The following is a 26,708-nucleotide window of genomic DNA, read 5'->3' as shown; positions in this document are numbered from 1 at the left end:
GCAAGAAGACTCTCACCAGATGCAGCCCCTCTATGTTGGACTTCCCAGCCTCCAGAATTGTAAGCCAGAAAATCTTATGTTGCTTATAAATTACCCAGTCTGTGGTAATCTGTTACACCAGTGCAAAATAAACCCTGACAAACTGTAAAATATAATAAACAAAAACTAAATAAAGCTTTGAGTGTGCTCAACAGCACAACAGAGACACAGAGACAAGAATTAGTGACCATAGCAATTGCGTAATTGCAGAGGTTGTAGTCCTTAGGAGTCACACATTGGCCATGGGTTGGGGTAGGGAGGACCATGGGAAAGAAAGTTTGACTGCCCAACACCCAGATGAGGCCTACATTTTCCTTTTGCACTGGGCTCTGCAAATTGGACCTACTGTCGTGGTTCTATCTGCCAGATAAAAATTTTGCTAGTAGGTTTAAGTAGGTTACACAGAAAATGGTGCACTTTGTTTATGAGGCAGTGAAAATAGTACTGATTAGGACTCAGGAGAGCTCAGTTTAAGAATCAGCCCTGTAAAAAGAAAATATCAACTTACATTTTAATCTTGATTTTCTATTCTCCACATTGTTTATCTCTGCTCAAGGCCTTATTATTTCCTTCTTCTGACTTGGGTTTAGTTTTTAACCTTATTTAGTTTCTTAAGACTTAAAGTTAGGTTAATTTGAATTCTTGCTTCTTTTCAATGTAAGTGATTTGCTTTAATGCGACCCCCAGAGCAAATGTCAGAGAAAAGGCAAGTAGGCAAGGCAAAAACAACTTTATTTACAAGCCAATGTGAAGGCGGGAGCGAGGTTCACCAGTCTCCGGTGGTGGAGGCTGACGAAGTTGCTCCGGCGTTCTCGGACGAGGTTCCTGGGTCCCGCGTACGAGGAGGGGCCAAGGAAGTTCGCTCCGGCGTTCTCGGGCAAGGTTCCTGGGTCCCGCGTATGAGGAGGGGCCGAGGAAGTTCGCTCCAGCGTTCTCGGGCAAGGTTCCTGGGTCCCGCGAATGAGGAGGGGCCGAGGAAGTTTGCTCCGGCGTTCTCGGGCAAGGTTCCTGGGTCCCGCACAGGAGGAGGGGCCCAGGAAGTTCGCTCCGGCGTTCTGGGGCGAGGTTCCTGGGTCCCGCGCAGGAGGAGAGGCCGAGGAAGTTCGCTCCAGCGTTCTCGGACGAGATTCCTGGGTCCTGCGTAGGAGGAGGGGGCCGAGGAAGTTCGCTCCGGCATTCTCGGGCGAGGTTCCTGTGTCCCGCGTACGAGGAGGGGCTGAGGAAGTTCGCTCAGCGCACCCGCCGGGAGCGGCTTTTATGGCCTGGGCCCGGGAGTGGGAGGGCAGTGGGCGGGACATAGGCGGGTCGGGGGCGGGGCGGTAGGCATGTCTAGGTGGGTTCCGATTCTTCTCCGTCGGAGGTCGGGTTGCGCCTGCGCAGTCGATCCGTGTCTTTCCCGGGCGTGGGAAAGTTGACGGTGAAGAATTCGGAACTGCGCCATCTTGCCTCCGTTTGTCCAAACAGTAAGCACTTACATTTAAAAATTAGCATTTCTTTTGGCTGCACCTTTAAATTTTATTATTTTTTGTTTTTATTTTCATTTTTCTCAAGACATTTTCTAATTTCTTAAGTGATTTTATCTTTCACTGTTTTTTAAAGAGTGTATTGTTTAAATTGCATGGATTTTTCAGTTTTCCTTTGCTTCATTTCTAGTTTTATTCCACTGTGATGAGAAGAGCTACTTTGCATGATTTCAATGTTTTTAAATTAATTAAGATTTTTTTTCTGTGGCGAAGCATATTATCTATCTTGGAGAGCATTCTCTGTGCACTCAGAAAAAATATATATATTCTTCTGTGTTACATGTGTTTGTTATATCCAATTGGTCTATAATGTTTGTCAAATTCTCTTTTCATTTATCAAAGTTCTGTCCTGTTTATTTTTTCTGTTATTGAATGTGGGATATAGAAATCTTTTACAATTATGGTACAGCTATTTCTCGTGTCAAATCCATCAGTATTTGCTTCACATATTTTCAAACTCAGGTATTTGGTGCGTAAGTGCATATAAGTGCAATAAATAGTATATATATATACACACACACATATACACACATATATATACACACACATATATATAGGATTTGGTACTATCAGTGGTTTTAGGCATCTGTTGTGGGATAAGTCTTGAAACTTATGCCACACAGATAAGGGAGGGCTACTGTATCTTCTTGGTTATTTGAACACTTCATTTTTACATAATGTCCATTTTTGTCTCCAGTAACTATTTTTGACTTGAGAATTATTTGTCTAATATTAATGTAGCCACGTCTGCTCAATTTTGTTTACTGTTTGCATGAAATATTTTCCCCATTTTTTCACTTTCTTTGCTAAATATGTTTCTTCATTTTTTTCTTTTTTTACTGATGCATAATAGATGTACATATTTTCAAGGTATATGTGATAATTTGATACATTCATATAATGTTGAAAATCAACTATCCTTTCATTTTTACTGCATATCCTTAGGTTTAAAATGAGTCTTTTTAGTCAATGTATAGTTAGATCCTGTTTCTGTTTTAAAATATTCTACCATCTATGTCATTCGATGGGCAGTTTCAACTACTTACATTTAAAGTCGTTATTGAGCAGCCTCCACTGCTATTTTTTTTTCTTTACTCTAGGAGGCCTACTTGGCTCTGCCTCAACTTCCGATTCCCTGTGAGCTGCAGGACCTGGGAGATCAGTAGGGAGGAAAACATGACACTCCAGTAGCTAGGAAATGGACAAAGGAAGGGCAGGGGGATTCCAAAGCTCGTGTAGCTCTTTGGATAATTCAAAAAATTTAGTTTACTTGGATAGTCTTATTTGCTTTTTCATCTATAAAACTTTTTTGCAAAAGTGCCAAAATGGCCAACTAGATGCAGACAGAAAGAGTTTCCCCAACTAAGAGACCAGACTATCAAAAAGACCAACATACTCCAAGTAAGTTTTCAGAAAGAAGTCATTGAGAGTAGATAAAGGGAGGACATAGACTGAAGAGGGAGGAAGCTGGGAATCCTGCACAGGATTGGTGAGCACCCTTACATCCAAACAATTGAACTAGCTCTCCAGCAATACTTTTTAACCAAGCTGATATGACTAAAATACAAACATATAATTCAGAATCTGGATAACAATGAAGATCATGAAGATTCAGGAGAAAATTAAAACTCAAGCCAAGGAAACTAAGGAATTTAGTAAAACGATACACGAGCTCAAAGAAAAAATAACTATTATGTGAAAAAAACCAAATAGATTTTCTATAGCTGAAATTTTCACTACAAGAATTTCATAATACAATTGGAAATATTAACAGCAGAATAGACCAAGCTGCAGGAAGAATCTCAGAGTTCAAAGGCCAGTTCTTTGAATCTCAGTCACACAGAAATAAAGAAGAAAGAAATACAAAAGAATTAACAAAACCTACAAGAAATGTGGAATTATGTAAAGAGACCACCAAACCTATGACACATTGGTGTCCCTGAAAAACAATGAGAGGGAGCTAGAAACTTAGAAAATATATTCAAGGGTATTGTCCACAAAAATTCTCCAACCTCAGTAGAGAAGTCAACGTTCAAAGTAAGGAAATTCAAAGAACCCCGTGAAACAGTATGCAAGACAACCATCCCCATACACTATATATAGATATAATATATGTGTGTGTGTATATATATATATGGACACAGTTATATATGTATATATATGGCATATTAATATATACACATTTATATATATATGTATATATACCACACATGTGGCAGCTAGAAATAAGGGGTAAGTTGCCTACAAAGAGAACTCAATCGGCCAAGAGTAGACCTTTCAGCAAAAACCCTAAAAACTAGCAATGATGTTTTTCACATAGTTAGAAAAATAACTTCTGGCCGGGCGCGGTGGCTCACGCCTGTAATCCCAGCACTTTGGGAGGCCGAGACGGGTGGATCACGAGGTCAGGAGATCGAGACCATCCTGGCTAACATGGTGAAACCCCATCTCTACTAAAAAATACAAAAAAACTAGCCGGGCAAGGTGGCGGGCGCCTGTAGTCCCAGCTACTCCGGAGGCTGAGGCAGGAGAATGGCATAACCCCGGGAGGCGGAGCTTGCAGTGAGCTGAGATCCGGCCACTGCACTCCAGCCTGGGTGGCAGAGCAAGACTCCGTCTCAAAAAAAAAAAAAAAAAAAAACTTCTAAAATTCACGTGGAACCAGAACAGAGCCCAAATAGCAAAGACATCCTAAGCAAAATAACAAAGCCATAGGCATCACAATAGCTGACATCAAACTATACTACAAGGCTACAATAACCAAAAAAGCATGGTACTGGTACAAAAACAGACACATAGATGAATGGGACATGTTAGAGAACCCAGAAATAAAGTCGTCCACCCAGAACCATTTGATATTTGACAAAGTCAACAATAACAAGAATTGGGGAAAGAAACCCCTATTCAATAAATGCTACTAGGATAACTTACTAGCCATAGGCAGAAGATTAAAACTGAACCCCTTTATTTCAGCAGATATAAAAAGCAACTCAACGTGGATTAAATACTTAAATGTAAAACCTAAAACTATAAAATCCTAGAGAGAAACCTAGGAAATACTATTCTGGATATTGGTTCTGGCAAAGATTTCATGATGAAGACTCCAAAAATAATTTCAATGAAAACAGAAATTGACAACCAGGACCAAATTAAACTAAGGAGCTTTGACATAGTGAAAGAAACAACCAACAGAGTAAACAGACAACCTAAAGAGTGGGAAAATACACTTGCAGACTATACATCTGACAAACCCAATATCCAGAATCTATAAGTAACTGTACAAAATCAAGAAGAAAAGAAAGAAAGAACCCCACTAGAAATGGGCAAATGACATGAACAGACACTTCTCAGAAGACAAACACATGGCCAACAAGTATATGAAAAAATGTACAATATCACTAATTATTAGAGAAGCACAAATTAAAACCACATTGTGATACTATTTCATACCAGTCAGAATGGTTATTACAAAAAAGTCAAAAATTAATAAATGTTAGTGAGGTTGCAAAGAAAAGAGAATGCTTATACACTGCTGGTGGGAATGTAAATTAGTTCAGCCATTGCAGAAGGCAGTTTGGTGATTCCTCAAAGTATTTAAAACACAATTACCATTTGACCAAACAATCACATTCCTAAATATATACCCAAAATAATATAAATTTTTCTACCATAATGACATATGCACATGTAGGTCCATCACAGAACTATTCACAATAGCAAAGACATGGAATCAACCCAGATGTCCATCAACGGTGCACTTGATAAAGAAAACGTGGTTCATGTACACGGAATGCTTCACAGCCATAAAAATAAGTAAAAAGTCATTCAGAGCAACATGTATGCAGACAGAGGACATTATCCTAAGCAATTAATGCAGGAATAGAAATCAAATACTACATGATCTCACTTATGAGTGGGAGCTAAACATTGAGTACACAGAGACATAAGGAAGGGAACAATAGACACTGGGGCCTACTTGAGGGTGGAAGGTGAGAGGAGATTGAGAATTAAAACCTTACCTATGCGATACTATGCTCATCACCTGGCTGATGAAATGATCTGTACACTAAACCTCTGTATCATGCAATTTACCCTTGGAACAGACCTGCACATGTACCCCCAAACCTAAAATAGTGTTTGAAAAGAAATAAAAGACTTTTATACAATAACATGCCCATCTGCATTACCTAATTGTACCTGTATTGGAACAAAATTAAATTTGTAAATTACCTTAAGAACAATTGATGTTGATGATATTGAGTTTTTCCATCTAATAACATGATTTGATTTTTCATGTGTTTGTATCTACATTCATATAACTTAGGAACTTTTTACGGTTTTTGTTATATTCAAAATGCATTTTTGTTTGATGTATTATTAGGTAGTTTATTTTGTTACATTCTATTAAAAAGTAAACAGAAGTATAAAAATAATAAAATAATTATTGAAAACTCTGGACATTTTTTAATTCATTCAAGTAATTTTGAAGCCTTTATTTTTTAGAGTTAGTTACTGAGTTTTTTTCCCCCCAATTTTTATTTTAGATTGAAGGAGTACATGTGCCAGTTTGTTACATGGGTTAATTGCATGTCATGCTGGTTTGGTGTGCAGATAATTTTGTAACACAGGTAATTAGCATATTACCCAGTAGAGAGTTTTCACTTCTCACTATCCTCCTTCCTTTCAGCCTCAAATAGGATCCAGCGTCTATTGTTCCTTTCTTTGTGTCCATGGGTACCCATGTTTAGCTCCCACCTATAAGTAAGAACATGTGGTCTTTGGTTTTCTGTTCCTGCATTAATTGACTTATGATTATGGCCTCCAGCTCCATCCATGTTGTGGCAAAGAATATGATCTCATTTTTAAAATATCTTTGTAGTATTCCATGATATATATTACATGCACCACATTTTCTTTATCCCATTCACTGTAGGTGGCCATCTAGGTTAACTCCATGTCTTTGCTATTGTGAATAGTACAGCGATGAACTTACTCATGCATGTGTCTTTATGGTAGAATAATATATATTCCTTTGAGTATGTACCCATTAATTGAATTGCTAGGTCAAATGTTAGTTTTGTTTTAACTTCTTGAGAATCTCCTAAAAAAAAAAATTAAATTCCCACTAACTGTGTAGAAGCCTTCTCTTTTCTCCACAACCTCTCCAGCATCTGTTATTTATTAATTTTGACTTTTTAATAATAGCTATTCTGACTGGTGCTAAGATGGTATCTCTTCGTGGCTTTGATTTGCATTTCCCTAATGATTCGTGATACTGAATATTTTTCCATATGTTTGATAGCCACGTGTATATCTTCTTTTGAAAATTGTTCATGTCTTTGCCCATTTTTAAATGGGGCTGTTTATTTTTGCTTGTTGACTTGAGTTCCTTCTAGATTCTGGATACTAGATCTCTGCTGGATGCACAGTTTCCAAATATTTTCTCCCATATTGTAGGCTGTCTGTTTACTCTTTGATAGTTTCTTTGTTTTGCAGAAGCTCTTTAGATCAATTAGGTCCCATTTGTCAATTTTTTGTTTTTGTTGAAATTACCTCTGGAGGCTGCATCATGATTTCTGAACAAGGGCCAATGTCTAAGAATGGCATTTCATAGGTCTTCCTCTATAGTTTTTACAGCTTTAGGTTTTACATTTAAGTCTCCAAGCCATCTTGAGTTGTTTTTTGTATAGGGTATAAGGAAGGGGTCCCATTTCAACCTTCTGCGTATGGCTAGCCAGCTATCCTAGCACCATTCATTGAATGAGAATTCTTTCCCAATTGCTTATTTTTGTCAGTTTTGTTGAAGATCAGATGTTTTTAGGCGTGTGGCTTTATTTGTGGGCTTTCAACCTGTCCTATTGATCTATGTGCCCATCTCTGTATCAGTACCATGCTATTTCAGTTATTTTACCCTGGCACTATAGTGTGAAGTTGGATAGTGATTTGTTTTTCTAAGACCACCAGAGCGGGCACAAAAGAACCAGCGAGTAGGCAAGGCTAGGAGCAAAACTGCAAATTTTTCTTTGGTCACCTAGCTTCAGGGAAGAAGGTGTGTAGGGAGAGGTCTGTCAGCCTCTGGCAAAGGAGGCCAAGAGAGTCACCCGGTGGAGCTCTCGGGCAGAGTTCCTGATGCAGTCCCGACAGGAGTGGGGGCTGGGAAGTCCCCGCAGGGTGCTGGCCGGAGCGGCTTTTCTGGGAGTGGGAGGGCAATAGGCTAGGCACGGGCGTGTCGGGGGGCGTTCCGTAGGTGCGACCAGGTAAATCTTGGTCTCTTTGGATTGACGTCACCTGGCGCATGCCCAGTTGGTCTGCACCTTCCCGGGCGCCGGCTGCATTTTCAGGCGTGTGGGAAAAGTTGGTGATGAAGAACCCGGAAGTGCGCCATCTTGCCTCCGTTTGTCCAAACAGATAGTATGATGCTTCCAGCTTTTTTCTTTTTGCTTAGGATTGCTTTGGATGTTTGTTATATTTTGTTCCATGTGAATTTTAAAAACGATTTTTCTAATTATGTGAAAAATGTCATTAGTAATTTGATAGGAAGAGCACTGAATCTGTAAATTGCTTGGGTCATTGTTGTGGCCATTTTAAAAATACTGATTCTTCATATCCTGAGCTTGGAGTGTTTTTCCATTTGTTGGTGTCATCTGTGATCTTTTTATGCAACATTTTGTAATTCTTGTTGAAGAGATCTTTAACCTCTCAGGTTAGTTGTTTTCCTAGCTTTTTGTGTGTATATGTGTGTGACTATTGGGAATGGAATTGTATTCTTGATTTGGCTCTGAGCTTGGACATTATTAGTGTATAGAAATACTACTGATGTTTGTACACTGATGTTGTTTCTTGATACATTGCCGAAGTCATTCATCAGATCTAGAAGCCTTTGGACAGAGACTAGAGGATTTTCTGGGTATAGAATTATAATGTCTTTGAAGAGAGTTTGCCTCCCTGTCTTTTTATTTGACTGTCTTTTGTTTCTTTGTCTTGCCTGATTGCTCTGGATAGGACTTCCAGTAATATGCTGAATAGGTGTGGTGAGAGTGGGCATCCTTGTCTAGTTCCAGGTTTCAAGGGAAATTCTTCCAGTTTTTGCTTATTAAGTATGATGTCAGTTGTGCAGAAGCTATTTAGTTTAATTAGGTCCCATTTGTCAATTTTTCTTTCTGCTGCAAATGCTTTTGGCATCATTGTCATAAAATCTTTGTCAAGGCTTATGTCTAGAATGGGTTTTCCTGGGTTTTCTTCAAAGGTTTTTATAATTTTAGGTTTTACATTTATGTCTTTAATAAATCTTGAGTTGATTTTTGTATATGGTATAAGAAAGTGGTTCAGTTTCAATCATCTGCATATGACTAGCCAGCTATCCCAGCTCCATTTATTAAATAGGGAGACCTTTCCCCATTGCCTTTTTTTGTTGACATTTTCAAAGAACAGATGGTTGTAGGTGTGTGGCTTTAATTCTGGGCTCTCTATTCTGTTCCACTGATCTATGTGTCTGTTTTTGTAGCACTTCCATGCTATTTTGGTTACTGTAGCCTTGTAGTATAGTTTGGAGTTTGGTAATGTAATGCTTCCAGCTTTAATTTTTTTTTTTTTTTGTTTCTTTGTTTTTCTTAGGATGCCTTTGGCTATTCTGGCTCTGTTTTGGTTCCATATATATATATTTATAATTCTGTGAAGAATGTCATTGGTACTCTGATAGAAATGACGTTTAATCTGTAAATTGCTTTGGGCAGCATGGCCATTTTTATGATTTGATTCATCATATCCATGAGCATGGAATGTTTTTCCATTTGTTTTTTGTCATTCTGATTTCTTTCTTTCTTTCTTCCTGCCTTCCTGCTTTCTTTCCTTCTCTTTTTTTCCTTCCTTCCTTCCTTCCTTCTGTCTTTCTGTTTTTCCTTCTTTCATCATCTTTTTTTTTTTTTTTTTTGAGACAGGGTTTTAATCTGCTATTGAGGCTGCAGTGCAGTGCTGCGATCTCAGCTCACTGCAACTTCCACCTCCCTGACTCAAGGGATCCATCCATCTTAGCTTGCTGAGTAGCTGGGACCATAGTTGCGTGCCACCACGCCTGCCGGGCTAATTGTATTTTTTGTAGAGACGGGATTTCGCCCTGTTGCCCAGGACGATCTCAAACTCTTGGGTTTAAGCGATATTTCTGCCTCGGACTTGCAAAGTGCTGGGATTACAGGCGTGAGACACCGTGCCCTGATTTTTTGAGCGCTGTTCGGTAGTTCTCCTTGAAGAGGTCTTTCACCTCCCTGGTTAGCTGAATTCCTAGGTATTCATATTTTATTCTTTTTGCAGCTATTTTTTTAAGGTTTGTTTTCTTTATTTGACACTCAGCTTGGATTTTGCTGGTGTATAAAATGGTACTTATTTTTGTAGATTGATTTTGAGGCAGGAGAATAGGACTTGGAGACAGGTAACCTAAGGTCAATTCGTGCTGAGTCACAGAAAAACACCAAACTCTGGGGGCAAGGAATCTAAGGGCAATTCACTCTGACTTTTCAAAGCTGGATCAAAAGGAAAACACCTGGGTCTGGGGGCAGGGACCCTAAGGCCAATTAACACAAAATTCCTAAAGCTAAACCAGAGGGAAAAACCCCATCTCCCACAGGGAGTAATAAAGGATCAAAGGCTACTCTCCCAGCAAGCCTCCCTCCCCCTTCCACCATCTCAGATGGAAAGGGAGAGTTCCTTGGATTAGCCACAGGCCAAGCAGGGACCATCCCTTTATCTGCATTGGGCACCAATTCACCGCAGCCTTTAATTAGCCACAGACCAAATCCTTCATCCAGATAAGGGGTAGCCCAAGAAACTCAAACAGAGTTCTTAAAGCCCAGAAACTTCTGTAACTGGGCCGTGGGGCCGCTTGCTGGGACCCACTCCCTCCCTGCAGAGTGCTTTCTCTCTTTAATAAATTCCTGCTTTCGCTGCTTCGTTCTTGCATTTCATTTCTCTGCTACTTTGTACGTTTTGTTCAATTCTTTGTTTAAAACGCCAAGGACCAAGCAGTGTGTAGTCAAGACCCAGTACCAGTAACAATTTTGTATCCTGAAACTTTTCTGAAGCTGTTTATCAGATCTAGGAACTATGGGGCAGAGAACCTGAGGTTTTCTAGGTATAACATCATATGATCTACAAAGAGAGATAGTTTGACTTCCTGTCTTCCTATTTGGTTGCCTTTCATTTCTTTCCTTTGCTTGATTGCTCTGATTAGGACATTCAGTACTATGTTCAATAGAATTGTGGAGAGTGGGCATCCTTGTCTTGTTCCATTTCCCAAGGGTAATGTTTCCAGTTTTTGCCTTTTCCCTAAGATGTTGGCCATGTGTTTGTCATAGATGGCTCTTATTATTTTGAAGTATGTTTCCTCAATGCCTAATTTGGTTAGAGTTTTAAACATGAAGGAATGCTGAATTTTGCTGAAAGTCTTTTCTGCATCTATTGAGATGATCACTTTTTTTAAAGTTCTGTTTATGTAATGGATCACATTTATTGATTTGCATGTGTTGAACCAACCTTGCCTCCCAGGGATAAAGTCGACTTGATCATGCATTAGCTTTTTGATGTGCTGCTGGATTCATTTTGCTAGGTCTTTCTTTCTTTCTTTCTTCTTTCTTTCTTTCTTTCTTTCTTTCTTTCTTTCTTTCTTTCTCTTTCTTTCTTTCTTTCTTTCTTTCTTCTTCTTTCCTTTTCTTTCTTCTTCTTTCCTTTTTTTTTTTTTTTTTTGCATTTTGGCAGTAATTTTTGTTGTTGCTGTTGTCATTGTGTCTCTGCCAGGTTTTGTTATCAGAATAAAGTTTTTGGAACAGTTATAGTTAGAATGGTACCAGCTCTTCTTTATACATCTTGTAGAATTCAGGTTTTAATTAATCTGGTTTTGGGCTTTTTCTGGTTGGTAGGCTTTTTATTACTGATTCAATTTTGGAACTAGTTATTGGTCTGTTCAGCATTTGAATTTCTTCCTAGTTCAATTTTGAGAGGTTATATGCTTCTCAGAATTTATTCATTTTTTCTAGGTTTTCTAGTTTGTGTTCGTGTTCATAGAGGTGTTTGTAATAGTCTCTGAGGATTTTTGTATTTCTGTTAGTGTTGTGATAATGTCCTCTTTGTCATTTTTGGTTGTGTTTTCTTGGATCTTATCTTTTTTTCTTTATTATTCTAGCTAGTGGTCTATCAATATTATTTATTCTTTCAAAAACAAACCTAATTTTATAAAAATTTTCTGTATTTTTTGTGTCAATTGTATTCATTTCAGCTCTAATTTTGCTTATTTCTTGTTTTCTGCTTGCTTCTGAGTTGGTTTATGGTTACTTTTCTATATCTTCTACATTTGATGTTCAGTTGTTAATAGCGATCTCCATAATAGTTATTTGAACATATTTGTCATGGATCCTTTAGGTCTTTTTCTGTTATATCTGATAGCTCCTCATTTTTACATACTTTTCTCATTGTTTCCTTTTTTCTGTGTATCATTCACACATTCCTATTTATTTGCCTATCTTGTAATTTTTTGATAACGCTATAGGTCATATATTGTGACAATTTGGGGTACTAAGTTTTTTTTTTCTGCCTTTGTTCTGTTGTTGCTTACTTTGTTGTTGTTATTATTATTATTATTATTATTTTTAACCTGGCTAGGCCATGTTAGTGAAATTGATTGCTACAGCAGTTTGAAGCCTTTTGTGTTCCTCCTTAAAGTCACCTACATGGGTGTGAATAATCACCCTGAGATTGTAGTGACTTTGTCAGAGATCTCTTTGATTATCTCTTTTCATATTTTTTTCTGTAAAACTCTCTGCATCATTTGGTATTATTCCCTCCAGTTCAATTTCACTAATTATCAGCTAATTTCTCTATTGTATTCAGCAATACCCTCAGTGAAGTATCACTCAGCAATTTGATCCAGTTAAGTTGCGTCAGGAATAGTATTTAAGGCGCATCTTTAAACTTTGTTATGACCTTAGGGTGGCTATTCTTAGCTATATTTTTTTATACATTCTGGTAAAGTATCTGGCCTATCTTTCAGATTGCTGATCTTGATTGAGAAGAGCCATTGCTACTGAAAGTGTCCTTAATTTTAAACTCCTACATGTTCTATAATGTCAGATTTTGTAAGGGGAGCTTCATAGCTCTCTTTCCTTATATTCTTCCCTTCCCTCTGGCTAACTATATGACTAACTACTCTGGGCACTAGGCAGGCCACTAGACTGTGTTCTCTTATGCTTGTCTCTCCTAACATGGAAACTGCTCAATAAATGAGCTAGGGCAAGAGCATTTGGGGGTCCCAGAATTCTCAGCTTACCACACTTGGGTTAGAGCTTCCATCCTCTATGTAGAGATTGGGTGTAGGTACAAGGTCCCACTTCTTGGTCACACTCACTATTAATTTGGCCTCTTTAACTAGGAGTTGGAGGAGATAAAACATGTTGATGACCTACCCCTCTAGGTGAGATATAGTAAACCTTAATTTGGATTTGAGAATAGAGAGTCTATCTTTTTGGCTATATCCACCCAATATAAAATTTCTGTCAAGACTAGCCCAGGAGAGGCGAAGGAGAAGGTCTTAGATATCATGGGGTCTCTGTGCTCTTATTAAGTTTTAGTAGATTTTTAAAATAATTTACTTTTGTTAATTAGGACGATTTCCAGGGATATTAAATGGTTGTGTTTTTAAATGTTTTTATGCTAGTTAGGCATTTTTCACAAGGGAGTGTCTCTGTGAGACACTACATGTCATCATTCTGAAAGAAAAGCACTCTATTTGATTTCTTAAAATGAGCATGTATGCAAGGAAAGAAAATTTATCAGACAATAAACATTATACATAGTCTTAATTGCAATAATGGAAGTGGGACTTTTGCATTTTCACGTCTCACATAATGGATGAAAAGAGAACTTTAGTTCTTAGTAAGAAAATGAAAACATTGAACCATGGATAGAACAGTGGGGAGCTCTCTTTTAAACAACTTGTAGGTTGATGAGTAAATCAACACTAGCACTGATGTCTATCCAGAAAATAATCATGAGATTTTCAAAACTCATGAGATAAGCACAGTAGATACGTTATAGCTTTTAAACAAATTTCTTTCTAAACACAATAAAAGAAATTTAATTGTCTCGCTTAAGATAAAAACCTAGGTAGGCTGGGCGCGGTAGCTCACACCTGTAATCCCAGCACTTTGGGAGGCCAAGGTGGGTGGATCGCGAGGTCAGGAGATCAAGATCATCTTGGCCAACATGGTGAAACCCCGTCGCTACTAAAAATACAAAAATTAGCCAGTGTGGTGGCGTGCACCTGTACCCCCAACTACTCAGGGGGTTGAGGCAGGATAATCACTTGAATCCAGGAGGCGGAGGTTGCAGTGAGCTGAGACAGCACCATTGCACTCCAGCTTGGGTGACAGAGCAAGACTCTGTCTCCAAAAAAAAAAAAAAAACTAAGTAAAATTGAAGAAATATGCATATTATATTAAAGTGTTAGAAATAGTAAACTAATAGACAATAAATTATGCTAAATGAGAATAATTGTAAAATAAAATTTATTAAGAGAAAAGCCCACAATTACAATGAAAAAACAAAGAGTAACAGAAAAACACTCAACAAAGCAAATAAAAGTAAAATTAATTAGTCTTTGAACTGAATTTATGCAAGTTTGAGTAAAATGATTAATTTGTAAGAAAATTATAATCACCAATAAATTGACTGAAGAAGCAATAGAAAAGCTAATCAGATGAGTATTATATACAATATTGAGCACATTTTCAAAGGGTTATACTATGAAAATTTTCTGGCCCAGAAAATTTTGCAGGCAGTTTTTTGCAGTATGTTTAAGAACGGAGAATTTTGTTGCTATTTAGCTATTCCTAAGTATAGAGAACAAAGAAAAAATTATGCATATTTTTCAAGATTCAAGAATAAGTGAATATGCTTAGCACACTGGTAGTGTGCTACTTTGTTTATTTTCATTATTACTAAATCATCGTAACATTGTAAACAATATCTGACAAAAACAGCTAAGAGAAAAAAAAGAAAACCAGTTCACCTCACTGATAGACACTGACACATACATTTTTGATAATATGTAACTGCATTGCCTCCTGTAATATATGCATAAAAATTACATCAGGATCAATTAAGATTAACCTGGGAATGCAGAGACCACACAGTTATAGTTTTATCTATTTTAGCTCATTCACCGTTTTGATAAAAATGAAAAATGATCTTAATAAATGATAAAAGTAAATTTGATATATTTCACAACTAATTTTCTAATCACAACACTTAAGAAAATAATTCCCCCAAATTAATCTCTCTGTGCAAATATCAAAGACTAACTAAACTTACAAAATTTGCATTTGATTATATTTAGAGGGTATTATCCAACAAACTAATGTAATTACTGCTTGAAAAAAGCAAGTCTCTGTGATTCTGGAATACCTGTCACTCAACTCTGAGATTACTCTCTTATGTTAAGAATACTTGTCTATCAACTGTGAGATTACTTTCCTTTGCTTCTTAATCCTACGTATTTTATTTTGGCATTTAAAATTAGTATTCTGTGAAGGGATCCATATATTTTTTTTTTTTACTGACAAAGAGGTGCATGGAACAAAAATAAATGAGTAAATATAGCTCCTGTTTGGCAGGCTCCTTTGTATGGCTTTAACTCTAACAATTTCTCAATGTCACCACTTCTTCCTTTTTGTCCCTTGAGAGCTAATGGTTACAAGGACTTCTTTCTGTTGCTAGTTACCAGATGCCTCAATCTGCCTCATTGGTTCTCTTAATCTTGCCATAATTTGCAGAATAGTCTTTTCCTTAAATATTCTTCAATTCCAAGCCTAGCAGGTCTTCTGTTTCCTTTGAAGATAAGTAGCAAATATATTATCCTGCCTTTCTGTACAGAATTTTGCATAGGCAGAATAGGCAAGGGAGTTAGCCTTATAAAGTTTGATGAGAATTGTGTCAATACAGAGCTCCTTTGCTAAATAGATATGACTTGTCTAATGAAATACTAAAATCCCTACCAACTTCTTTTAGATAAAATATCATACTCTACAAATGTCCCTCATTTTAAAATTCAGATGTTCTCTGGAGGTCTAACATATTCATTTCCTTAAAAAGAAATACTATTTTTCTTTATTAACCAGATGTGTTGCTCCTTTCCTGTGAAGTCCTGAGTACTGAAAGAGGTTCAAGTAATACAGAAAAATGATGTTATTTTAAAAGGCAAACTTCTTCTTCTGTCTACTTTTCCATTTTGTCATGGGTCATCTATGACATCATTTATAAAGAAAATACAAGAAGTAATATTTCTGTACTTTGAGTTTCAGTGAATAAATAAAAAATTCTATACATTAAAATCCTATACAGTACAAGCATTTATCAGTGTTATACTCCTATATTCTTGTTTCTGCTTGTGCCTGGGTGCAGGAAAAATTGCAAAACATTGAGAGTGATGTCTTATTTATGTACTGTCCTCTGGAGCATTATCAGTATCTGCTAGAGTATCTTATCACAATTAGTCTGTGGTGCCACCCTTGGTCCCTACCTTAACTGCTTTATTGCAACTGAGATTGTCCTAGATTTTGGACATATGCTAACTTTGGCTGCTGACATTTCTGGAATGTGCAGGGGCCTGTATTCATAAGAATCACAGACTTTGAACCTTCCTTGTCATAATCCCAGGCCTATTTTGGACATCAGTTCTCTCAACACTCTCACACCTTTCCATTAGGTAGGGCATGCAGAAATTTCTGGTTCTCCTCCATGGCCCATTGGGACAATGTGAAACAGAGAAATAAATCATCTTAAATACTCTATTTACCAGAACATAAAATATATTCAATTGTACTCCACTGTGCTATCTCATGTTGGCATGTAACACACTGTAATGATGTCTTCCTCCAGAGTTCCAAATAACAAGTGATACAGAAACACATTGTTTTTTTGTTGTTTGTTTTCCTTGCTTACACTCTCAATCTTATAATTCTATCTATCCATATGCTCAGTGACCAGAGGGCCTAATATTGTCTCCTTTAAATATTTCCATCATCATCTCATGTCCATGTAGTATTCTTTTGCCTCCCTTCATTGTGGATACTGCCCTTGAATGATACCTTGTGTTTTCAAATATAAAGAGAGAAGGGAGAATATAGTAGGAGCTGAACATAGAGAGTTCTGAAGTAATACCTTTTAACTTTCTATTAGGACTCTTAATTTTACATTGAGTGGAATAAAAAGCATTGGAAAGTTTTGAGCAGTGGAGAGGTATGACAAAACATTTTAGAAGAATCAGTATGGCTGCCACACTGAGAATACATCACAGTGTGGTGGTGGCCAAAACAGAGACTAATTAGAGGCTATTGCCATAATACAGGTGACAGATACTGGCTTGGAGCAAAGCTGTAGCAGTTGAAGGGGTGAAAAGTGTCGAGTTTTAGATGATTTTTTTTTTCATGAAGGAGATGGCAGTGTTTTCTTGTGGGCTGGAAGTAGGGCTTAAGAGAAAGGCTTTAAGAATAATAAGAAGAGACTGCTGACTGCTTGCCATTTTCTCTCTTAATAACAAATTATCCTTATTGGAGGTGGAAATATTTTCAAGTTATAAAAGAAGGAAGAGAAGGAGGAGGGGAAGAAGGAAGAGGAGAAAGAGAATACATTTCTCAGCTTCTCTTTCAAATGAAATTAGCCAAGAAAATGCAAAGATAAAATTGCCTGGTGGATCTTTTGGGAATGCACTTTAAAATGAGTTGCTTAGCTAGAATGTATACTTTATTGTACTCATCTTTTCTTTTTAAAAATTTTTTTGTTTTTAAAATTTTTGTGTAGGTACATAGTAGAGGTCCACCTTCATGGTGGACACGAGGTACACTGATACAGGCATGCAATGTGAAATATGCACATTATATAGCATGTGCTCATCTTTTGTTCCTTTCTGCTGTCTGGAATATGGGCTAAAATACCAAGATGTTTGCAAATGATGCATTTTAAGCCCTAACTGATTAGAGTGTTGTCTATATCTAAAATATTTGTCAAATTGGAAAAAGAAATTCTTGTATGTTTAAACCACTGTAATCAGGTCTCCATTCCTTGTATTTTAGCTTAAATTCTAAGTAAAACAAATAAATTCAAGATGTTTGTTCTTAGCAGATCAAATAATGGCATTGCCATTTACTGAGAAGGAGAAAGCAGTTGGGAGGAGCAGATTTTGAGGGAAAACCAGGAGCTCAGTTTTGTATGCGTTAAGTTTTTGATGCCAATTAGATATCTATGTACAAATTTTTACTAGATATCTGGCCATATGAGTCTGGAGATCATGGAGTCTTAGAAATAATTATGCTAAATGCCTGATACCTGTGAGTGATGTCTAAAGCCAGTACAAACTTCATAATTCCCCAAATGTTATTGATACATTTAAAACAGAGTTTATTTCAAATCATTGTCTTTATTTTTTTTGTATAATCAGGAAAATATTAGTTCATAATTAATGTATAAAAATGGGTAAATATCCTTTCTGTCTTTGTTTTCTCTTACCTCAATGGCATCACAATGAAGGTTTACTAAATAAATAAAGCTGACTTCAGCTAACATCTTCAAATTGTTGTAATATCCTGGATGCCAATATATTAAGTCAACTTGGAAAAAACTATATTCAGTATAATAAATAAAACACTATAAAATCATTAATTCTATTATGTAATTACAATTTATTTGTGACAATGTCCATTAGTACCAAAATAGTTATATATGTAAACACACACACACACACGTATGTACATACATATTTGTTTTTGTATTTAAAAATATGTGAGAAATTAAGAACAAAAATATTAATAGCTCCATCAAAATACTAAGAGAAAATATTTCTATTTTCATGACCGTTGATTAACATGACTAGCTAATCCATACATGCTTGAGATTTAGGAATATATCAAAAAAGCAAATAGTAAAAAATATGAAAATTATTACCCATTGAAGCCATCCAACCTAAGCAGCAATCTTAGTATTGCTGATCCTGCATTGTTACAGAAGTATGAGTGATTATATTTCTAAAGATTCTTTTCCTATAAAAATCTTGTTCTGCACAAGCAGAATATCAAAATTTCTATTCACATTTTAACACTATAGATGTTTTTTTTTTTTTTACTTCTACTGTAATTACTTAGAGGAAAATTAGTACCATAAAATTATACATTTACCATCTTATGGCATTCTCCCCATTTTTGAACCTGCATTTATAAGCTTGCATTCAGCCAGAAGCTTATTATTATCCATTTATAAGCAGCCAATAAAATAGTAAATTATACATTTGAAAGCCGGGCTCACTGACATTTTTAAAAGTTCACTGCATTTATTTTTTTTTCTGTAGTAGAAAGGGACTACAACCACTCAAGGTCTGCAATCACATTCTGTTAGATGTTATTGAGAGGTAAGTACAACTAGTTTCATTAATATTTCATGTCCTATGTGCCATACTTACACTGCCATTTTGTAGTCATTTGTCCTACATCTAAAGATTAATTTATAATCAGATATGTGTAATCTGATATGTGCATTAAGCTTGATTAGACCTGACTGTGTCTTCAGATAATTGTGACATATTAATTAATTGCAAGTGTGTTCTGTTTACATTACATATAGTATCACAGACAACATTAGGCATATGATAATTTCCATTAGGCCTAAATATTAATAATATGATTTCTCAATGACTCTGACACATTTTCAAGATACTAGAAATTTGTGACAGATGCCTTTTACATCTATGAGAATCCAGAATATTATTCTTTAAAATGCATTTTCTCAGAAATAGCTCATTAACTTTCTCATTGTTCTCAGTTTTAAATCTGTAAAAAGTAATTTTGTTCCCTTGTCTGTAATAAGAAATCTTTTGCACTCATTAAGATAATTAAAGCATTACTACTGTGTGCATGCTCACTATATTCAAAACATTTTCTACTTGATATGAGTTGTCATGGCATTATCAAGACGGAGGGGGCAGAAAGAAAAAAATAAAATAGCGTCAGCTATGGTTATGCTCTTTGACTTTGAATGTGATTAATTGCATCTTTAATTTGTTTCTGAGTCATGGTTTAAAATAAAAACTGGAGAGCACTTTGTAGGAGCAATACTGCCCTTTTGTTCAATTTCCTTCTTTTAATTCAATAGAACATTTATAAAATCATATATTTTAGAAAGTTTTGGAAAATTTTTGATCTTTTTATTACAGTTAGGTAGGGGTTTTATTTCCTCATGTGTTTGCTTTATTTTGCTTGGATAGAGAAATGTTTTCAGATTTAGTTTATGTCTTTACATTATACATGTGGTCCAGGATGTTAGCTGGTAACAAAATTATCAAAGCAAAATAGATGTTTATGTTATGGGTTCCTCGATCTCCTACTCTTAGGCTTTTTGAGACACATTCACTTTTACCATTTTGATCTTCTAAAATATTTTTTTATTTTAATTTTTGGGCACATAGTAGGTGTATATATTTATGAGGTACGTGAGTGATTTTGATACCAGCACACATACATTATAATCACATCGGGTCAAATGGAGTATCCATCCCCTCAAGCATTTATCATTTCTTTTTATTACAATCTAATTCTACACTTCTAGTTATTTTTCTATGTAAAATAAATTAATATTGACTATAGTCACCCTGATATGCTATGACATACTAGATCTTATTCATCCTATCTAACTATTTTTTGTACTCATTAACCATCCTCACTCTGCCCCAATCTTCCCACTACCCTTCCCAGCCTCTGGTATCCATCCTTCTACTCTTTATCTCTATGAGTTTAATAGTTTTAATTTTTAGCTCCCACAAATAAGTGAGAACATGCAAAGTTTGTCTTGCTGACCTGGCTTATTCACTTAACCTAATGACCTGGATGTCATTCTTTACATTTCACCCACAAATGATATGACAAGCTGTAGTAGACAGATTCTATTTTCTGGTCTAATCTCACATCCCCATTTTATCTTTAGGGGAAAATAAACTATTTTTCTGGAAACTACCCCTTTCCCCACCTTAATCCATATAGGTGTTTTGTTTTATTTTGCTGCAACTCCATTATATTATCTTACTTATTGTATGCCTGTTGTTCCATCCAGGTGTGGGCAGTTTATCTTATTGAGTGAATCATTTCTTCAATGAACACTTTTTTAATTATACAGAAAAGTATGAGTGATTCCAACTTATTAAGAAGTTTTAAATTGTGGTGATGTCCTCTATTAATAGGCTAATAAAAACTTTAAAGATTAGACCTGGTCATAGGAATACATTTTCAGGAATCATTTCATTAATAGATACACAAAAATGTTTTACTTATGGTTCTGTATTTGTCAAAGTTCTCCAGAGATACAGAACCAAAAGATAAATAGATAGAAAGATAGGTGATGGATGGATGGATAGATAGATAGATAGATAGATAGATAGATAGATAGAAAAATAAATATATGTGAGGGGATTATTAGGGCAATTGGCTCAAATTATTATGGAAGCTGAGACGTCCACACTAGATCATCTGTAAGCTGAAGACCCTGAGAAGTTACTGGCATGCTCAGTCCAATTTGGAAGGTCTAAGAACCGAGAAAGCCAATGATGGAAGTCTCAATCTGAGTCCAATGGCAAGAGAGCCCCAGGAGACTGCTAGTGCAATTCCCAGAGTCAAATGGCCAAACAACCTAGAGTTCTGATGCTCAAGGGCAGCAGAAGGGTGTCCTACTCCAAAAGAGAGAAAAAATATAACTGGCCCTTCTACATTTTTTGTTTTACAAGAGCCTTTAGTCAATTGGATGGTGTTACCCATGTTGAGGGTGGAATTTCCCCACTTAGTTGACTTGCTCACATACAATTCTTCTCCAAAAACACCCTTACCCAGGATACATGTGCAGATCATGCAGGTTTGTTACATAGGTATACACATGCCATGGTGGTTTGTTGAACCCATATGTCTATTTCTTGCCAGTGCTACTATGTTGTTTGGTTACTATAACTCAGGTAATGTTATTTAATTTAAACTCAGGTAATGTGATTCCTCAGGGTTTTTTGTTTTGTTTTGTTTTGTTTTGTTTTTTTGGGGGAGGGGGCGGGGGTTGTTGTTGTTTTGCTCAGGATAGCTTTGGCTATTCTGGGTCTTTTGTGGTTCTATATAATTTTGAGAATTTTTTTTCTCTTACTGTGAAGAATGCCGTTGGTATTTTGATAGGAATTGCACTGAATCTCTAGACCGCTTTTGGTCTTATGGACATTTTAGCAATATTGATTCCTTCAGTCCATGGACATGGAATATATTTCAGTTTTTTTGTTCTCTCTTCAATTTATTTTTTCAGTATCTTATAGTTTTCATTATAGACATATTTCACTTCTTTGGTTAAGTAAATTCCTAGGTATTTAATTTTATGTGTGGCTTTTGTAAATGACATTCGTTTTTAAATTTCTCTTTCACATTGTTCATGTTGGCATATAGAAATGAGCCTGATTTTTGTGTTGATTTCATATGCTGAAACTTTACTGAATTGTTTATCAGTTCTAGTAGTTTTCTTGTGGAGTCTTTAGGTTTTTCCAAATATAAGATTACAGCATCTGCAAACAAGGTTAATTTGACTTCTTCCCTTGCAATTTGAATGCCTTTATTTCTTTATCTTGTCTGACTGCTCTAGCTAGGACTTCCATTATTACTATATTGAATAACAGTGGTGAAAGTGAGCATCCCTGTCCAGGTTTTAGAGAAAAAGCTCTCAGGTTTTCCCCATTTAGTAAGATAGTAGTTGTGAATGTGTCACCTGTGGCTTTATTTTGAGGTAGATTCCTTTTATATCCAGTTTTTGAGGGTTTTTAACATAAAGAGATGTTGAATTTTATCCAGTGCTTTTCAGTATCAATTGAAATGATCATGTGGTTTTTGTTCTACACTCTGTTCATAAGATGTATCATACTGATTGATTTGTGTGTGTTGAACTATCCTTGCATCCCTGGGATAAATCCCACTTGGTCATGATGAGTGATTTTTTTAATATGTTGTTGGATTTGGCCTGCCAGTATTTACTTGAGAATTTTTGCATCATTATTCATCAGAGATATTGGCCTCTGTTTTTTTTTTTATTTTGATGTTTCTTTGTCTGGTTTTGGTATCAGTGTGATGTTGGCCTCATAGAATGAGTTTGGAAGTATTCCCTCCTCTGTATTTTTTTTAATATTTTGAGTAGGATTTGTATTAGCTTTTATGTAAATGTTTGGTATAATTCAGCAGTGAAGCCATGAGGTCCTGGGCTTTTTTTTTTTTCTAGGAGCCTTTTTATTATGGCATTGATCTTGTTACTTGTTATTGGTCTATTCAGGTTTTGGATTTCTTCGTGGTTCAAACTTGATAGGTTATATAAATATAGGAGTTTAGCAATTTCCTCTAGATTTTCCAATTCATTGAAATAGATTTACTCATCATTGCCACTAATGGTTCTTTGAATTTCTGTGTTATCAATTGTAATGTCTCCTTTTTCCTCTCTGATTTTATGTATTTGAGTTTTCTCCATTTTTTGTTAGTTAGGCTAGGTAAGGTTTTGTTAATTTTATCTTTTCTAAATATCAACTTTTTCTTTCATTGACCTTTGGTATTGTTGTATGCATTTAAATTTAATTTATTTCTGCTCTGATCTCTATGTTTTCTTACCTTCCAATTTGGGGTTCAGTTGGATCTTGCTTTTCTAATTCTTTAAGATGCATCATTATGTTATGTATTTGAAATTTTTATGTGGACTCTTGTAGCTGTAAATTTCCAACTTAGCACTGCTTTTCTACATCCTATAGTTTTTCAGATGTTGTATTTCAATTATCATTTGTTTTAAGAAACTTCACAATTTCCTTCTTAATTTCTTCATTGACCATTGGGCATTCAGGAGGATATTATTTAATTTCCATTATTTGTATAGTTTCAAAATTCCTCTTGTTACTAATTTCTAGTTGTATTCTATTGAGGTCAGAGAGGATGCATGATAGTATTTTAAGTTTTTGAATGTTTTAAGACTTCTTTTGTGACCTAACATATAATCTATCTTTGAGAATGATCCATATGCTGAGGAGAATAATGTGTATTCTGCAATCATTAGATGAAATGTTCTTTAAATATGTTTTAGGTCTATTTGGCCTATGTTGTAGATTAAATATGATGTTTCTTTGTTGATTTTCTGTCTGGGAGATCTGTCCAATGTTGAAAGTGGGGTGGTGTTGAAGTCTCCAGCTAATACTTTATTGGGCTATATATCTCTCTTTAGCTTTAATAATGTTGCATTATATATCTGGGTGCTCCAGTGTTGGATGGATTTACAATTGTCATTTCCTTTTACTGAATTGACCCCTTTATAATTATATAATGACTTTCATGTCTCTTCTTACAGTTTTTGTCTTGATATCTGTTTTGTCTAATATAACTACTGCTGCTCTTTTTTGCTCCATGGGCATAGAATATCTTTTTCCATGTCTGTTTTCAGTGTATGCGTACCATTAAAGTGAAGTGCTTTTCTTGTAGGCAATGGATCATTGTGTCTTGTTTTATCATCCATTTATCTATTTAACCTGATCCAGACCACTTTCACAGTCAGAAAACAAAATAATTCAAAGTGGTATAGAACTTCAAAAAATTTAAAGTTCACTTTAGCTATTTCAACATGCTACTAAGAAATAAATTTTTGGAAATCTGTTTATTAAATGCATCCCATTTAATAGGCTAGAACTTTTAAAAATTATGAAAAAGAAAATCATGCAAGCAGGATAATCTGGAATATCTTATGTTTGTTATAGACTCTCAGACTGACCTTGTGGAAAGTGTTTAATACATATGTAATATAACTATCATAATTCTCTTAGTGTCATAATGGTAATATTTGCTTGAAATAACATATTCTTAAATTCACATTCAGGATAATGTAAAATTATTTATTAAACTTACCAATTTGACATTGAAAGCAAAATTACTTTATATTTTTACCTAAGATTTTAAAAATCAGGAACACAATTTAAGAAAATCTGTTAGTAATTTATCAGAAGGAAATATTGGCTAAACTTGTTATTCATTGATTGTAGCATTTTATTGATATAACATGGTATCTTGGAATCTTGGAACCTGGAGTTGACAACCATTTCTCTTTTCTTTTTTTTTTTTTTTCTTGACGAAGTCTTGCTCTGTTTCCTAGGCTGGAGTGCAGTGGTGAGTGGCGTGATCTCAGCTCACTGCAAGCCTAGCCTCCTGGGTTCACGCCAGTCTCCTGCCTCAGCCTCCCGAGTAGCTGGGACTACAGGTGCCTGCCACCACACCCAGCTAATTTTTTAGTGGAGACGGGGTTTCACCGTGTTAGCCAGGATGGTCTGGATCTCCTGACCTCGTGATCCGCCCGCCTCGTCCTCCCAAAGTGCTGCGATTACAGGCGTGAGCCACCATGCCCAGCTGACAACCATTTTTCTTAGAGCTATCTGGAGACACTATTGAAGTAGTGTAACAATGCAAAAAGCAAATGTGGATGCTCTGTTAAAAGACAACGAAAGTTCTACAGAAGAGCTCCTTTTATAACAAATAATTTTGCATAACTACTCTTAAAGCAATACTAATGATACAAAGCTTCTATTATTGATTTGTAAGCATGACAAATAGCCATTATACTTTCTGGTGTTTTTGCTATCTTCTTTTGGATTTTATTTTCTGTTTGTGTTTTGTAAGGTATGTTTTCTGTGATTTAATTACTTTTAACAAAATCACATCTGGGTGCACTTTTTATTAAATAAGCATTTAGTTCTGGTCTCTGCCTCAAAGAGCCGAAGTTGAGTTGTAATATTTGCTTTAATGTTCAAGTTTTTGCCTTGTAAAACAGTGATGAGTTCTGGGTTTGTGCAGTAGACAAAATAATGCTCTCAAAAGATGCACATAACCTAATCCCAAAATCTGTGAGTATGTCAGCTAACATGGCAAAAGGGGCTATTGTATATTATATGCTGTATTCATGTCTTTAAATGCAATTAACTGAAATATTGTTTAGTTTTCCACTATGTGTCTTTACCAATGATCAGTTTAACAGTTTTTCTATTATGGAGATTTAGATTGACATCAACATTTGCTATTAATCATTATTATTTCTTCCTTTCTGAAAGTTGAATTTCTGGGACAAGAGATATAGATTAAGACTGTTTTTACATGTTGCCTACATGACCTTCAAAAGCATGATTCCCAGTGGCATTCTCAACAACAGTCATAAACAATGGTGATTCAATGTATATTTATATTCAATCAGATATATTAATTGGAACATATTAAAATATGTATATTTATATCAGAATATTTATATTGAATATAAATATATATCTATATGCTATATGTATTATATATATGTTTGTCTGTGTGTGTATATATCCCATTATTTCCTAACACTAGATCAGGAGTTTTTAACTATGGTAATTTTGCACACCCCCATTCTTCAGAAGCTGTGTTATTTATGGATATATTCAATGGTCAAAACTGTGTGGGTGGTGTTAGTAAGCAGAGGCCATGGATGTTGTGAAAGGTCCTACAACGCATAGGGCAGCCCCCCACCACAAATAATTATCTAACTCAAAATGCCATAATGCCCAGATTGAGAGACCCTATTCTTCCTAATGAATAGTCGTATTTTGCCATCTTTAAAAATTGGGAGCCATGTGACAGAATTATTTTGGCATTCCCTTTTTCAGAAGAATGTTAAACATATTTTGCTCACTCTTTCTGAGTGATTTCACCACAGACACTTCTTGCATCTGTTCCCACATCTTTTTTTAGCATCAAACCAATATAGCAATTTCAAAAACTAGTTACTTTTTCTGAATTAAATAAAATAAAAACACGATTTAAGCTGTGCCTTCGGATTTAAAATAACAGAATGCCTTCCATATTGACCATAGTATATATGTACATAATGCTTTCAATATCTTTAAATTTTTCAGAGGTTGCTTTTCTGGTAGAAAGTTTTATCATTATATATGACTCTGTGTGTGTGTGTGTGTGTGCGTGTGTTTGTGTGTGGTATATGATATATGTATGTGTGTGTTGATATGTGTGTGACACATCATCAAATCATATGTAGCTTTTAACCATTTAAAAGGAT

General features: G+C 35.7%; 1 long non-coding RNA gene across 1 annotated transcript; it reads left to right on the top strand.

Annotated features, from left to right (window-relative positions):
• LOC117077629 lies at positions 1 to 25,909 on the top strand. Its single transcript, XR_004434816.1, has 3 exons — positions 1 to 59; positions 18,943 to 19,002; positions 25,723 to 25,909. It is a non-coding gene; the product is annotated as an uncharacterized LOC117077629 (long non-coding RNA).
• The last annotated feature ends 799 nt before the right edge of the window (positions 25,910 to 26,708 follow it).

The sequence above is a fragment of the Trachypithecus francoisi genome, unplaced genomic scaffold, assembly GCF_009764315.1.
Source record: "Trachypithecus francoisi isolate TF-2019V2 unplaced genomic scaffold, Tfra_2.0 Lachesis_group6, whole genome shotgun sequence".
Classification (NCBI taxonomy): Eukaryota; Metazoa; Chordata; class Mammalia; order Primates; family Cercopithecidae; genus Trachypithecus; species Trachypithecus francoisi.
The sequence above is the reverse complement of the archived record's forward strand: the minus strand, read 5'-3'. Positions and strand labels throughout refer to the sequence as shown.